Source organism: Ctenocephalides felis, unplaced genomic scaffold (genome assembly GCF_003426905.1).
Source record: "Ctenocephalides felis isolate EL2017-DRISC unplaced genomic scaffold, ASM342690v1 CF-g0.4_SCAFFOLD_01886, whole genome shotgun sequence".
In the NCBI taxonomy this organism is placed as follows: domain Eukaryota; kingdom Metazoa; phylum Arthropoda; class Insecta; order Siphonaptera; family Pulicidae; genus Ctenocephalides; species Ctenocephalides felis.
The window spans coordinates 88,140,568-88,154,033 of NW_020538040.1; the positions used below are offsets into that span (position 1 = coordinate 88,140,568).

General features: G+C 25.7%; 1 long non-coding RNA gene across 1 annotated transcript; it reads right to left on the reverse strand.

The window, feature by feature from the left end:
* Nucleotides 1-1,002: 1,002 nt before the first annotated feature.
* LOC113377129 lies at nucleotides 1,003-1,314 on the reverse strand. The gene is made up of 3 exons (XR_003367087.1): nucleotides 1,280-1,314; nucleotides 1,103-1,201; nucleotides 1,003-1,017 (listed from the first exon to the last, which is right to left on the reverse strand). It is a non-coding gene; the product is annotated as an uncharacterized LOC113377129 (long non-coding RNA).
* Between the last annotated feature and the right edge of the window lie 12,152 nt (nucleotides 1,315-13,466).

Genomic DNA, 13,466 nt, shown 5'->3' on the forward strand with positions numbered 1-13,466 from the left:
CTGTATAAACGTATAAACTATGTGCGAAAAGCATAAAAATGTACATAAATGTACACGCTATCCACAATGTATATATATATATATATATATATATATATATATATATATATAATATCATTTTAGCATATCAGCCTTTCAAGCTGAGCACAAAAAGAATAGAAATGTACATGAAAGTATATTTTATTTATATATACATATACATATATAACCACAATTCATACCTGTATGTGTATATATATATATATATATATATATACATATATATTTATATTGATTAACATTAAGTTACATAATATCTATGATGTACAGTCTCTATTTGGGAATCTTTTCTGCGCTATTGTTAATGTGCATTCAAATGATGTTTCAAAATGTCATTATTATCATTGTCTTAAAGAAAAACAAATCATTGATATTATTATAACAGTACTTAATAGTTTTCTTATGGCATCTACAATAAGACATTTTAGAGTAAAGCTTTTGACATCTCTTTCAGAAAAGTCAAATGCAATAATCAGTGCACATTCACAATGTTTTATCCCTTTGCACTAGCTAGAATTTTATCATTAATTATAATTATACTTTGCCTGTCATTTGACAGTTCCTGAAAATCTACACAATGTGATTCCCTTTATCATCATTAAACAACGCAGATAATAATATTTCTTGTAATATCAAAATGAAATTATTAATACTTAAAAACTTTTCCTGTAACATAGCCAAACCTAAATTAACCTTTGCACTAGCTAGAATTTCACCATTAATTGAGAATTTCCTTCCACTTGCGATTATATCATTAGTGTTTTTAGTATGTTCTCCAAACTGACTTAATATATAATTACGAGTCCTACTGTTCAATATTAGTGGGAGATCAGCAAAGATTTCAGCACATTTCAGATTTCATTCTTATTGTTTTTTCCTGTGTATTCATTCATCTCATATCAATACTTGTATACTTGTGAATGTATTTAGTAAACCGTCTAAACATTTTTCAATTAAACGTATTTTCCTTTTATACTGCTGAAAAAATCGATGTAGAATTATTAGTTATGAACCTACATTATTAGAACAAGAATAATTTATATTTAGTTATTTAATAACATACCTTTCAGAGAGCTGACAGGAATTCTCTCTGTCTATTTATAACCTTAAAATTTCTAGTATTGATATAGTTAAATGTCTCAATTATTTCTGAACTATTAAACTGTAATGAAAAATCATATCAGAACAGTACAATCAAATGAAAGTAATTTGAAGTATGCATATTAATAAAAGTACTCACTTAGATTGAAAGCCGGCAAATATTATTAACCATTTACTTTTACTTCGTCGTTTCTCGCTGGAACTATATAATACATGCATTCATAGATAAGTAAAAGTAAGCATTTTTCTTGGTATTTCTTCTTCGTTAAACAATGCACTTCGACAGCTTATTTGTTTTTTTACTTTAACAAGCGTTTATTATATTGTCTAGGTCAGAGGTGGAGAACCTTTTTGCCATTAGAGGCCGCACTTAAATTAGGCAGCAATGAAAGAGGCCGCATAAGCTGATTGACCTAAAAAAGTGACTTATGTGAAATTACTAACTTCCCGAAGGAGAAGTTAATGTTTTCATCAAAAAATCCGATTCGCTAATTTTATGTTTTTTCGACGTTTCAAGCCATTCTGAATCGAATGAGACCAAATTTGGAAAAAGAATGTGTATGTGTGTGTGTGAGTGTGAACAGATTTTTTGCCGTAAATCGACGTTTTCTCCAAAACGGATGGACCGATTTCAAAAATTTAAAAGCCATTCGATGTATCTCGATAAGGACTAGCGTTTCTGAGTTTCGTGCGACGATCGGCTGTGCCGTTTCTTTCTAAATTGCAGAAAAGTGAAAAAATTTTTGTCCACGTTTTAGCCCGCAATTCTGAATCGATTTTGAAAATTCAAAAACCGTTCGATAGATATTGTTTGGGAATCGTGCTGATTAGTTTTTGGCAAAGATCGGCCGGGCCGTTTTCTTGTAATAAAGTTTTTTTAAAAAAAATTTCGACGATTTTTATTATTATTTTTTTGACGGTAGATGCCATAGTCTTCTAGATCATACTAAAATATTACGGCCCCCACGACAACTCGTTTAGCTTTAAAAATTCGTCAAAGTTTGCAAAAATTAGTATGGTCTTTTTGGCATTTGTCAAAATTAGAACTTCCATCGAGGTTTGCTCAAAAACGCCTGAGGATTATCGTTTCTCAGTTTTATGCGACGATCGGCCGAGCCGTTTCTTTGTAATTTGGAAAAAAAGTGTTAAACTTTTGGTCCACATTTGTGCTGATACTACCGAATCGATATTAAAAAATCAAAAATTGTTCGAAAGATATTAGTTGGGAATGATACTGATTAGTTTTAGGTAAAAATCTACTGAGTCGTAATTAACTGTTGAAAAAAAAAACTAAGCCGATTTTTACGGAACTTTTTTGGCGTTATATATCATGGTCTTATTGAACTTACTGAAATATTATTGCCTTACGACAAGTAGTTTAGTTTTAAAAATTTAGGAAAGTTTGAGAAAATGAGTAGCTCTTTTGAGATTTGTTAAAATTAAAATGAGACGATTTACTTGGTATAACGATAGAGTACCTTGTCTTAATGAACATGATACACAATTAAAGTCCTACAAAAAACTGGCTCAATTGTAAAAATTATTGATTTTTGAATATTTGCTTTTAAAAAACACTCCGACCGGGTTGACTTGTTCGATTTTCAAAAAATTCACTTCGAATACTTTTAACTACTCATAAATTAATTTATCTATCATGGATTAAGTCGATTATTTACAGAAATCGGGAAGTTCATGTAACTTGCCTCAAGGCAAAATACTAATACCAACTAGTTTGGCTTTGGTTTTTGCTTGACAAATGAGCAATTTATGACAAAATGACCAATAAATGTCGAGATGTAAAATTTCTGGGTGTCGAAGGAAATCGAACTGAATTTCATTCATTTTTTTTTAAAGATTGGAAAAAAGTTGGTATGTTTCTAACGTATGTAATGAGATAAAATCTACTTCGTTTCGATAAAATCGAATTTTAGTTCGTTTTAATTTTATTTAAACATTCATTTTTTATATAAAAATGATATTAAAGTCTTTTGATTTGAATTTGATTTTCATATTCTTATTGTTACATAATTATTTGAAATAAAAAATTATATATTTTTCTTATACGATTGAACTCACTGATAGATTTTTATTTTGCAAACTAAGGTGTTAAAGGTTAATTTAGAGAATTTCGGGCTCTGAAAAAACCAGATTAAATTCATTTGTGAACTTTCGGTATGAATATTCCTACTTGTTGTCATTCATGACAATAGTTATCATAACAAAAAAAGGATTGATGCATTAAACGCAACGTTAACTCTTTCCAATATATGTAGATAAAATCTGGTTGCTCCGATCTCCGCCAAAGCTGCGGATTTGCTTTTGGTTGCGAGAAGTATAAATTTTTATCATTTTATTACGGATATGCATAAAAATCTTCAACGATTCTTTTGCAGTGTTAATTTTTTTATAATACTTCTTGAATCATATAAAAGGCGATGTCTTGCGAAATCGAAAGATGTAATATATTACATCTCTATTTTGTATCTGCCTAAGAGTCTGTGTTTCAGGCTAGTAATCTGATGTCATGTTACAATATGACTGTTTTTGGTGAGATTTTTCGCGGAACTGTCATAACGTTGATGTACAATAATTGTTTGAAAGTAGCTCTGCTATTTTGTACTAGACGGCAAGGGGCCGCACAAGAACCTCCCGGATGCCGCATGCGGCCTCGAGGCCGCAGGTTCCCCACCTATGGTCTAGGTAATCTCTTCATGAAAAATTTATTACAATGGACGCCATGTTTGATTTACGTATCTGTCATATGTCAAATTCGATTTCAAAGTGAAAAAAAAAAATGAAAACAAGCGCGACCGGCGGCAGGGGCTCTAACTAAACTCGGGTTACAGACGTTTGTTCCGAGATTACCGGCCATGGTTAGAGGGATACTTGCGTACGGGATCCCGTTGTGATGGTACTCCGCACAGTCGCCTTACATAAACGCAGCACGTTCGCTGCCACAAACACACAAAGCATACAAACAAGGGAACGAATCTAATGCCGCGTCGGCTCTTTGCGCGACGCACACTGCGAGCAACTTGATACATTTGAAATTTTTAGGATTCCATAATATTTTTTTTTGATACAGTTCAATTATAAGAAGTGTAAAGAAGTATAACATCTTCTCTACGCATATCCATTTTCAAAATTGAGGATAAGATGAAATATCTTAATGCCTTCACTGTACAATTGAACTTATACCGTAGCACAGATCAACGTTTACGTACAAGTTCAAAGAAATAACGGATACGGATACAGAATGCAGAATGACCAACAATTATCAGTTTTGAATAAAAATTATTACTTCTGTTCTAAATATAAATACTTGTCAGAAAAGACTTTGAGCAAAAATTCAGTTTGCATATTAATAAGATTTTAAATGATATTTAGCGTTACCATATTACCATTTTTTTTTTGAAACATTTAATTTATTTTTAATTATAAATATATGATGCGTCATATAAGTATTAGGAGTATATATATATATATATATATATATATATATATATAAATATACATGATAATATCATGATGATATAAAATTAACTCTGAAATATGATAAATAAAGTCTACCAAAATATATTTTAGTTGGATATACATATATTTCAACATATCTATAACTTAATTACCAATGTATTTCCTATACTAATAGTTAGATAAAATTATAATTAGTACATCAATTTTAATGACTGCTTACTTATTTATAATTTTGATCCGCGCTTTGACGCTAATCCATTAGTATCGGTTCGGGTATTCTCGGCAGCCCGATGCGTCGGGTTGCTCGCGGCGGGAGCGAGCGCCGCGAACGCAAGCTATTGAAATTTTCGTGTCGCTTCGACCATGTTCGGCAGGGTACGTGATTATAAAAATAAACCCCCCCTCCCATTTTCAAACAAAAAAAGAAGAAAAAAGTGCGCTATGGACATGCGCAGTGGACAAATTTGAAGGAAATTCGTGCGTTCGCACAGTATGACTCCGCTGCGCAAATTTGTTCGTGACGCACCATTCGCCGCACGGATTCGTAACAGTGGAGCGCGGCATAAGATTTTTTTAGCTGTACTGCATGGCAACGGTTACCAGGCAACGGTTGTTTTCCAAAAATTTTTTTGACTAAAAATTTTTTTGACCAAAATTTTTTTGTCCAAAAATTTTTTTTGACCAAAATTTTTTTCTCAAATTTTTTAGACCAAAATTTTTTGAACCAAAATTTTTTTGACCAATATTTTTTTGACCAAATTTTTTTTGACCAAAAATTTTTTTGTTCAAAAATTTTTTTGACCAAAATTTTTTTGACCAAAAATTTTTTTCCAAAATTTTTTTTGACCAAAATTGTTTTCTCACAATTTTTTTGACCAATACTTTTTTTTACCAAAATTTGTTTTTTCAAAATTTTTTTGACCAATATTTTTTTGACCAATATTTTTTTGACCAAATTTTTTTTTGACAATTTTGATTAAAGAAACGTATGGGTAAATTTTACTGTGAACACGGTGAAATACCAGTCATGTCAGTCATGAAATACCATTCTGCCAGTTATCATTAAACATAACGAGATGGCGCCAAACATAAATGCATTAGGCATTGATGCATACCGCACGCTTCGAAATACTGCAAGGGTGGCTATAAAATAACGATCTAATAGCTGTTTCATTGCACTTAGTACTATCTTGTGCCAACTCAACTTTTTGTTGGGTTTCATTTTGGTTGAATGATTGGGTCGTCTTATCTGGACTTTTTTGGATCCTGGACATCGGGAGGTATTGGGTATGCTTGCCTCTATGTCTGTGTCTACTAGCGTGCGACTATGGTCGACCGTCGATCTCAGAGTTCAAAGTTTGAATGACTATATACAAGTTTTTACTGATTTTATGTGATTCTTTTCATTTACAACGGTTACATGACAACCAAAATTTTTTTGACCAAAAATTTTTTCTCAAAATTTTTTTTTCCCAATATTATTTTGGTCAAAATTTTTTTGACCAAAATTTTTTTGTACAAAAATTTGTTTGACCAAAATTTTTTGTCCCAAAATTTTTTGGACCAAAATTTTTTTTACCAAAATTTTTTGACTAAAATTTTTTTGATCAAAAATTTTTTTGACCTAATTTTTTTGTTCCAAATTTTTTTTCTCGAAATTTTTTTGGCCAATATTTTTTTGACCAAAATTTTTTTGACCAATTTTTTTTTCCCAAAATTTTTTTGACCAAAATTTTCTTTGACCAAAAATATTTTTGTCCAAAATTTTTTACCAAAAATTTTTTTGACCAAAATTTTTTTGACCAAAATTTTTTTGATCAAAAATTTTTTTGACCAAATTTTTTTGACCAAAATTTTTTTATTCCAAATTTTTTTTCTCGAAATATTTTTGACCAAAATCTTTTTGGCGAATATTTTTTTGACCAATATTTTTTTGACCAAAATTTTTTTGACCAAAAATTTTTTTTGACCATTTTTTTTTCCCGAAAATTTTTTTGACCAAAATTTTTTTTTTTTTTTTGTCGACCAAATTTTTTTTTCCTAATATTTTGGTCTAAATTTTTTTGACCAAAATTTTCTTTGACCAAAAATATTTTTGTCCAAAATTTTTTACCAAAAATTTTTTTGACCAAAATTTTTTTGATCAAAATTTTTTGATCAAAATTTTTTTGATCAAAAATTTTTTTGACCAAATTTTTTTGACCAAAATTTTTTTGTTCCAAATTTTTTTTCTCGAAATATTTTTGACCAAAATTTTTTTGGCGAATATTTTTTTGACCAATATTTTTTTGACCAAAATTTTTTTGACCAAAAATTTTTTTTGACCAATTTTTTTTCTCAAATTTTTTTTGACCAAAATTTTTTTTTCAAAAATTTTTTTGACCAAAATTTTTTTCCCAAAATTTTTTCGACCAAAATTTTTTTCCCAATATTAATTTTTTTGACCAAAATTTTTTTTCCATAAATTTTTTTGACCAAAATTTTTCAAAAGTCCAAAAATGTTTTGGACCAAAATTTTTCAAAAGTCCAAAAATGTTTTTTGACCAAAATTTTTTTTCCCGAAATTTTTTGGCCAAAATTTTTTTTCCTGAAATTTTTTGGCCAAAATTTTTTTCCCAATATTTTAGTCAAAAATTTTTTGGACCAAAATTTTTTTGACCAAAAATTTTTTCGACCAAAATTTTTTTGATCAAAAATTTTTTTGACCAAATTTTTTTTCTCAATATTTTGGTCAAAATTTTTTTGACTAAAATTTTTTTGTACAAAAATTTGTTTGACCAAATTTTTTTTGACCAAAATTTTTTGTCCCAAAATTTTTCAGACCAAAATTTTTTTGACCAAAATTGTTTTTGACCCAAATTTTTTTGACCAAAATTTTTTTCCAAAAATTTTTTTCCAAAATTTTTTTGACTAAAATTTTTTTGACCAAAATTTTTTTGACTAAAATTTTTTTGACCAAAATTTTTTTCTCAAAATTTTTTTGACCAAATTTTTTTTCCCAAAATTTTGTTGACCAAAATTTTTTTCCCAATATTTTAGTCAAAATTTTTTTGGGCCAAATTTTTTTTGACCAAAATTTTTTTTCCAAAATTTTTTTGACCAAATTTTTCTTGACCAAAATTTTTTGGGCCAATTTTTTTTTGAGCAAAATTTTTTTTCCAAAATTTTTTCTGACCAAAATTTTTTTGACCAAAAATTTTTTTGACCAAAATTTTTTGGGCCAAAATTTTTTTGACCAAAATTTTTTGGGCCAAAATTTTTTTGACCAAATTTTTTTTGACCAAAATTTTTTTGACCAAAAAATTTTTTTTCTGAAGATTTTTTTGACCAAACATTTTTGGGCCAATAGTTTTTTGACCAATATTTCTTTGACCAAAATTTCTTTGACCAAAAATTTTTTTGACCAAATTTTTTTTTCCCAAAATTTTTTCGATCAAAAATTTTTTTGACCAAAATTTTTTTCCCAATATTTTTTCGACCAAAATTTTTTTCACCAATTGTTCCCAAAATATTTTTGACCAAAATTTTTTTCTCAAAATTTTTTTGACCAAATTTTTTTTCCCAAAATTTTGTTGACCAAAATTTTTTTCCCAATACTTTAGTCAAAATTTTTTTGACCAAATTTTTTTCGGCCAAATTTTTTTTGACCAAAATTTTTTTTCCAAAATTTTTTTGACCAAAATTTTTTGGGCCAATTTTTTTTGAGCAAAATTTTTTTTTTAAAATTTTTCCTGAGCAAAATTTTTTTCCCAAATTTTTTTTTCCCAAATTTTTTTTTCGAAAATTTTTTTGACCAAAATTTTTTGGGCCAAAATTTTTTTGACCAAAATTTTTTGGGCTAAATTTTTTTTGACACATGCCAACTGTTACATTTTTTTGACTAAAAAGTTTGAATCGACTATATACAAATTTTTACTGATGTTATGTGATTTTTTCCATTTACAACGGTTACATGTCAACGGTTACATGACAACCAAAATTTTTTTGATCAAAAATTTTTTTGACCAAAATTTTTTTGTTCCAATTTTTTTTTCTCGAAATTTTTTTGACCAAAACATGCCAACGGTTACATGCCAACGGTTAAATTTTTTTTGACTAAAAAGTTTGAATCGACTATATACAAGTTTTTACTGATTTTATGTGATTTTTTCCATTTACATGGCAACGGTTACATGACAACCAAAATTTTTTTGACCAAAATTTTTTTTCCCAAAATTTTTTGGACTAAAATTTTTTTGACCAAAATTTTTTTGACCAAAAATTTTTTTGACCAAAATTTTTTTGATCAAAAAATTTTTTTGACCAAAATTTTTTTTCCAAAATTTTTTTGACCAAAAATTTTTTTGACCGAAATTTTTTTGATCAAAAATTTCTTTGACCAAAATTTTTTTTCCCGAAATTTTTTGGACCAAAATTTTTTTGATCAAAAATTTTTTTGACCAAAATTTTTTTGTCCAAAAATTTGTTTGATCAAAATTTTTTTGACCAAAATTTTTTGTCCAATATTTTTTTTCCCAAAATTTTTTTCCAAAAATTTTTTTGACCAAAATTTTTTTTACCAAAATTTTTTGACTAAAATTATTTTGATCAAAAATTTTTTTGACCAAAATTTTTTTGTTCCAAATTTTTTTTCTCGAAATTTTTTTGACCAAAATTTTTTTGGGCAATATTTTTTTGACCAATATTTTTTTGACCAAAATTTTTTTGACCAAATTTTTTTTCCCAAAATTTTTTTTTCAAAAATTTTTTTGACCAAAATTTTTTTCCCAAAATTTTTTCGACCCAATTTTTTTTTCCCAATATTTTGGTCAAAATTTTTTTGACCAAAATTTTCTTTGACCAAAAATATTTTTGTCCAAAATTTTTTACCAAAAATTTTTTGACCAAAATTTTTTTGACCAAAAATTTTTTTGACCAAAATTTTTTTTCCCAAAATTTTTTGGACTAAAATTTTTTTGACCAAAATTTTTTTGACCAAAAATTTTTTTGACCAAAATTTTTTGATCAAAAAATTTTTTTGACCAAAATTTTTTTTCCAAAATTTTTTTGACCAAAAATTTTTTTGACCGAAATTTTTTTGATCAAAAATTTCTTTGACCAAAATTTTTTTTCCCGAAATTTTTTGGACCAAAATTTTTTTGATCAAAAATTTTTTTGACCAAAATTTTTTTGTCCAAAAATTTGTTTGATCAAAATTTTTTTGACCAAAATTTTTTGTCCAATATTTTTTTTCCCAAAATTTTTTTCCAAAAATTTTTTTGACCAAAATTTTTTTTACCAAAATTTTTTGACTAAAATTATTTTGATCAAAAATTTTTTTGACCAAAATTTTTTTGTTCCAAATTTTTTTTCTCGAAATTTTTTTGACCAAAATTTTTTTGGGCAATATTTTTTGACCAATATTTTTTGACCAAAATTTTTTTGACCAAATTTTTTTTCCCAAAATTTTTTTTTTCAAAAATTTTTTTGACCAAAATTTTTTCCCAAAATTTTTTCGACCCAATTTTTTTTCCCAATATTTTGGTCAAAATTTTTTTGACCAAAATTTTCTTTGACCAAAAATATTTTTGTCCAAAATTTTTTACCAAAAATTTTTTGACCAAAATTTTTTTGATCAAAATTTTTTGACCAAAATTTTTTTGATCAAAAATTTTTTTGACCAAATTTTTTTGACCAAAATTTTTTTATTCCAAATTTTTTTTCTCGAAATATTTTTGACCAAAATCTTTTTGGCGAATATTTTTTTGACCAATATTTTTTTGACCAAAAATTTTTTTTGACCATTTTTTTTTCCCGAAAATTTTTTTGACCAAAATTTTTTTTTCAAAAATTTTTTTGACCAAAATTTTTTTCTCAAAATTTTTTCGACCAAATTTTTTTTTCCCAATATTTTGGTCTAAGTTTTTTTGACCAAAATTTTCTTTGACCAAAAATATTTTTGTCCAAAATTTTTTACCAAAAATTTTTTTGACCAAAATTTTTTTGATCAAAATTTTTTGATCAAAATTTTTTTGATCAAAAATTTTTTTGACCAAATTTTTTTGACCAAAATTTTTTTGTTCCAAATTTTTTTTCTCGAAATATTTTTGACCAAAATTTTTTTGGCGAATATTTTTTGACCAATATTTTTTTGACCAAAATTTTTTTGACCAAAAATTTTTTTGACCAATTTTTTTCTCAAATTTTTTTTGACCAAAATTTTTTTTTCAAAAATTTTTTTGACCAAAATTTTTTTCCCAAAATTTTTTCGATCAAAATTTTTTTCCCAATATTAATTTTTTGACCAAAATTTTTTTTCCATAAATTTTTTTGACCAAAATTTTTCAAAAGTCCAAAAATGTTTTGGACCAAAATTTTTCAAAAGTCCAAAAATGTTTTTTGACCAAAATTTTTTTTGGCCAAAATTTTTTTTCCCGAAATTTTTTGGCCAAATTTTTTTTCCGAATATTTTAGTCAAAAAATTTTTGGACCAAAATTTTTTGGACCAAATTTTTTGGACCAAAAATTTTTTTCAACCAAAATTTTTTTGATCAAAAATTTTTTTGACCAAATTTTTTTTCTCAATATTTTGGTCAAAATTTTTTTGACTAAAATTTTTTGTACAAAAATTTGTTTGACCAATTTTTTTTGACCAAAATTTTTTGTCCCAAAATTTTTCAGACCAAAATTTTTTTGACCAAATTGTTTTGACCCAAATTTTTTTGACCAAAATTTTTTTCCAAAAATTTTTTGACCAAAATTTTTTTGACTAAAATTTTTTTGACCAAAATTTTTTTCTCAAAATTTTTTTGACCAAATTTTTTTTCCCAAAATTTTGTTGACCAAATTTTTTTCCCAATATTTTAGTCAAAATTTTTTTGGGCCAAATTTTTTTGACCAAAATTTTTTTTCCAAAATTTTTTTGACCAAATTTTTTTTGACCAAAATTTTTGGGCCAATTTTTTTTGAGCAAAATTTTTTTTCCAAATTTTTTTCTGACCAAAATTTTTTTGACCAAAAATTTTTTTGACCAAAATTTTTTGGGCCAAAATTTTTTGGGCAAAATTTTTTGGGCCAAAATTTTTTGGGCCAAAATTTTTTTGACCAAATTTTTTTTTTTTTTGACCAAATTTTTTTTGACCAAAATTTTTTTGACCAAAAAATTTTTTTCTGAAGATTTTTTTGACCAAACATTTTTGGGCCAATAGTTTTTGACCAATATTTCTTTGACCAAAATTTCTTTGACCAAAAATTTTTTGACCAAATTTTTTTTTCCCAAAATTTTTTCGATCAAAAATTTTTTGACCAAAATTTTTTTCCCAATATTTTTTCGACCAAATTTTTTTCACCAATTGTTCCAAAATATTTTTGACCAAAATTTTTTTCTCAAAATTTTTTTGACCAAATTTTTTTCCCCAAATTTTGTTGACCAATTTTTTTCCCAATACTTTAGTCAAAATTTTTTTGACCAAATTTTTTTCGGCCAAATTTTTTTTGACCAAAATTTTTTTTCCAAAATTTTTTTGACCAAAATTTTTTGAGCCAATTTTTTTTTGAGCAAAATTTTTTTGACCAAATTTTTTTTCCCAAAATTTTTTTTTCAAAAATTTTTTTGACCAAAATTTTTTTCCCAAAATTTTTTCGACCCAATTTTTTTTTCCCAATATTTTGGTCAAAATTTTTTTGACCAAAATTTTCTTTGACCAAAAATATTTTTGTCCAAAATTTTTTACCAAAAATTTTTTGACCAAAATTTTTTTGATCAAAATTTTTTGACCAAAATTTTTTTGATCAAAAATTTTTTTGACCAAATTTTTTTGACCAAAATTTTTTTATTCCAAATTTTTTTTCTCGAAATATTTTTGACCAAAATCTTTTTGGCGAATATTTTTTTGACCAATATTTTTTTGACCAAAAATTTTTTTGACATTTTTTTTTTCCCGAAAATTTTTTTGACCAAAATTTTTTTTTCAAAATTTTTTTGACCAAATTTTTTTCTCAAAATTTTTTTCGACCAAATTTTTTTTTCCCAATATTTGGTCTAAGTTTTTTTGACCAAAATTTTCTTTGACCAAAAATATTTTGTCCAAAATTTTTTACAAAATTTTTTTTGACCAAAATTTTTGATCAAAATTTTTTGATCAAAATTTTTTTGATCAAAAATTTTTTTGACCAAATTTTTTTGACCAAAATTTTTTTGTTCCAAATTTTTTTTCTCGAATATTTTTGACCAAAATTTTTTTGGCGAATATTTTTTTGACCAATATTTTTTGACCAAAATTTTTTTGACCAAAATTTTTTTGACCAATTTTTTTTCTCAAATTTTTTTTGACCAAAATTTTTTTTTCAAAAATTTTTTTGACCAAATTTTTTTTCCCAAATTTTTTCGATCAAAATTTTTTTTTCCCAATATTAATTTTTTTGACCAAAATTTTTTTTTCCATAAATTTTTTTGACCAAAATTTTTCAAAAGTCCAAAATGTTTTGGACCAAAATTTTTCAAAAGTCCAAAAATGTTTTTTGACCAAAATTTTTTTCCCGAAATTTTTTGGCCAAATTTTTTTTTCCCGAAATTTTTTGGCCAAAATTTTTTTTCCGAATATTTTAGTCAAAATTTTTTTTGGACCAAAATTTTTTTGGACCAAAAATTTTTCAACCAAAATTTTTTGATCAAAAATTTTTTTGACCAAATTTTTTTTCTCAATATTTTGGTCAAATTTTTTTGACTAAAATTTTTTTGTACAAAAATTTGTTTGACCAAATTTTTTTTGACCAAAATTTTTGTCCCAAAATTTTTCAGACCAAATTTTTTTGACCAAAATTGTTTTTGACCCAAATTTTTTTGACCAAAATTTTTTTCCAAAAATTTTTTT